This window comes from Cynoglossus semilaevis, chromosome 3 (genome assembly GCF_000523025.1).
Source record: "Cynoglossus semilaevis isolate Cse_v1.0 chromosome 3, Cse_v1.0, whole genome shotgun sequence".
Taxonomy (NCBI): domain Eukaryota; kingdom Metazoa; phylum Chordata; class Actinopteri; order Pleuronectiformes; family Cynoglossidae; genus Cynoglossus; species Cynoglossus semilaevis.
In genome coordinates this window covers 15,532,508-15,536,150 of record NC_024309.1, presented here as the reverse complement: position 1 = coordinate 15,536,150, position 3,643 = coordinate 15,532,508, and positions in this window count along the sequence as shown.

Here is a 3,643-nt window from a genome sequence, read left to right as displayed (position 1 = left end):
ACTGCTGTTACTGCTGCTGTTACTGCTGTTACTGCTGTTACTGCTGTTGTTACTGGTGCTCACTCAGAAACACAGACGTGTCAGAGCTGCAGTTCAACTTGGAGAGGATAAGGACACAATTAGATTTGGCTGGAAGAGGAGGAGGGGGGGGGCATTAGGTACCACCCCCCCCCATCAGAATGTGTGGTGTGGAGTCAGTCCTGAGAGGATGAGATGATGACATCACCTCTAGATCCTGAAAACCAACTGCAAACAGGAATGAGAAAATGAAACAGGAAGCAGTTTGTGAGAGGAGACATTTGTCCAGGATGTCAAAGGTCAGCTGACCACAGAGGAACCAGGTTCTAGCAGCGCTCTGTCAATCTGGGCCCAGCCACGTCCTCTAATTATAGACGTCAGAAGGTCAGAAGCTGATTAGAGTCAAGATTCAAAATCCCACTGCATATTAGCAGCTGCTGCAGTCACTGCCATCAGTACTGACAGAACAGACAGAACTGACAGTACTGACGGAACAGACAGTACTGACAGAACAGACAGTACTGACAGAACAGACAATACTGACAGAACAGACAGAACAGACAATACTGACAGAACAGACAGAACAGACAGTACTGATGGAACAGACAATACTGACAGAACAGACAGTACTGACAGAACAGACAATACTGACAGAACAGACAGAACAGACGGAATAGACAGAACAGACAGAACAGACAGAACAGACAGAACAGACGGAATAGACAGAACAGACAGAACAGACGGAATAGACAGAACAGACAGAACAGACAGAACAGACAGTACTGATGGAACAGACAATACTGACAGAACAGACAGTACTGACAGAACAGACAGTACTGACAGAACAGACAATACTGACAGAACAGACAGTACTGACAGAACAGACAATACTGACAGAACAGACAGTACTGACAGAACAGACAGTACTGACAGAACAGACAATACTGACAGAACAGACAGTACTGACAGAACAGACAGAACAGACGGATTAGACAGAACAGACAGTACTGGGGGCTGAGGGTCCTGTAGAAACACACTGATCTCTAACTGCATGTAATTACTGGGTGCTGTGTGTGTGTGTGTGTGTGTGTGTGTGTGTGCAGGTGCATGTACAGTATACATGTGGGGTCAGGAGGGGGTTGCCAGATCTGTGAAGGTAACACTCGACACCCTCCCTCCCTCCATGCTGCCTCCTCACATGTGGTTTCCCAGTGGGGTCATCAGGAAGGAAACAGGTCTGAATGAAGTCAGTGGTTGAACAGTGATCACCGTGGTTATCACCGCGGTTATCACCCTGGTTATCACCCTGGTTATCACCCTGGTTATCACCCTGGCACAACATGTTTGCCCTCTTCACTCTTCCTCTGTGGGGGAGTTCAGACTCAGGACGGGGCATGTCAATGAAAACCCCCCAAATCTGTATTCATTTATTCACTTTACAACAATGACCCCGTCTGTGGCTGCACGTGTCTGTGTGTGTGTGGGGGCGGGGTCACAGCCACACTCTGATCAATTTACCCTCCTCCTCCCCCAGCCCCCCCTCCTGGCACAAACGCGGTCTGTGGGCGATGTATCGGTGGCGTTTTCTGCCGTAATAACAGGGTCACATGATCCTTCGTGGTCGTCGGCTGAACAACAAGGAGAAAACACGACCTCTTCACCTCAGCACCTGGTACTGTTCAGGTACTGTTCAAGGTCCCGCTGGTCCGCAGCCCCAGATACCAGGGGGGAGACAAACGTCGGGACGGAACGGGACGGAACGGGACGGACAGAAAAGGCTCAGAATACAACTCCATCAATGAATACTGCGTCAGAGAGAGCTGAAGGACCTGAAGTTCTGACCAAACTCCTCTCACTGAATGGGTTTCTGACGGAAGTTTCCAGAGGGCAGCAGTGAAGCTAATGTTCTGGAACCAGACGGAGAACACACACACACCGTCTCTCACACACACACACACACACCGTCTCACACACTTTCTTGTGGCCGCTGTGACGATCAGGTGTGACGACTGATTTTTAACCCGTTTCTTTTCTTTTCTCTTCTCCGACCTTTGAACACAGGATGTGTTTCAGTGTGGACTGATGAACCTAGGGGGCGTGGCCCGGCCGTGTCAGATGATGGAAATGTCAGATCAATACTCTGCATCTTCATTTGCATTAGCCCAAATGTGTGCGTGTGTGTGTGTGTGTGTGTGTGTGTAGCAGTGTGTACTTAGATGGTGTGATGATGTCATCGCAGCGGACCTCCTCCAGCCAAGTTCTGAAACCTCAGCCACTGGACTCATAACTCAGAAACGCCTCAGATGAACTCGCTGCTCTGAGCAGAAGTAGATTAGGATTATAAATTATGGAAATAAGAAATGACACAGCACTTTCTGCTGAGGGTGTGTGTGTGTGTGTGTGTGTTAATGTGATTGAGTGTGTGACAGTGGACGAGCGCTGATTAGCCATGAAAGGACACTACAGAGACATGGTCCAGTGGACACGTTTGTCTTTCAGTGACCGTCCATCTGTTTCTGTCTGGGAGCAGACGTCCTTCAGAGACAAGTGCTAACCTTTAGCTTCTTTTTCAGAGTGTTTCGCTAACTCTTAGCTCCTCCTTACATCGAGGATCGTCGTCATCAACTCTAGATCATTTTCACAGCTCTTTTTTGAACCACTTCCTCCAATCACAGGCCTGAATCTACAACCACAAAGCTAACGCCCTCTGGTGGCTATCCTTTAGCTATTTGGATTAAAACAGTTGTACGTGATCAAATGAGTGGATTCATAATCCCACACTTTTATTGGACACTTCCTGACATCTGGGTTCCTCCATGTCATGTGACATCAGCAGTGCTGCTCCTGATTGGTTCCTCCCTGATGACCTGCACCTGTGTTGATCTTCTCTGTCCACTCTGATGACCTCTGATGAACGACCTGTTCTCTGTTCTCTCCAGGTCACATGACCACGACGCCTCGTCGACAGTGAGTTCAACTTTTGTTTGTTTCTGTTTTTCACTTGTGCTGAACCTTCAGGCCACACAGTGGCAGAGTGGTTTGTGCTGTAGCCTTACAGCCGGGTGTTTCAGATATGTGTGTGTGTGTGTGTGTGTGTGTGTGTGTGGTTTTGTTCCAACTAAGCAGCAGCACACCTGACTCCACACATTGAATCAACTGAGCTGATTGGTCAATCCCTTTGAGGAACAGTTTCCTTACACCTGGTCTGTATGGTCTGGAAACACCAGTGCATGTGACCTCTGTGACCTCTGTGACCTCTGTGACCTCGGTGTTGTCACACATGGATTGTTTTAAATTGACGTTCAGTAGAAACACAGGGATGTGAATGTCTTCATGTTACATTGGACTGGTAATTAGGTTTTGGTCTCATTTCCCTCCAAAATAAAAGTACGAAAAAGTCATAGGTCTGCTACTACTACTGCTGCCCCCCCTTCCCCCCCCCCCCCCCTCTGGCTCAGCTGTGCCTCTAGTGTGAGTTCAGAGGGAGCATCTCTGTCTCTCTGCCAGACACCAGGGTCGATGATGTAATGGTACCAGAGACAAATACTGATATATGAAATTACATCATCGGCACCAGACCTGGGAGAGGGCACACACACACACACACACACACACACACACACAC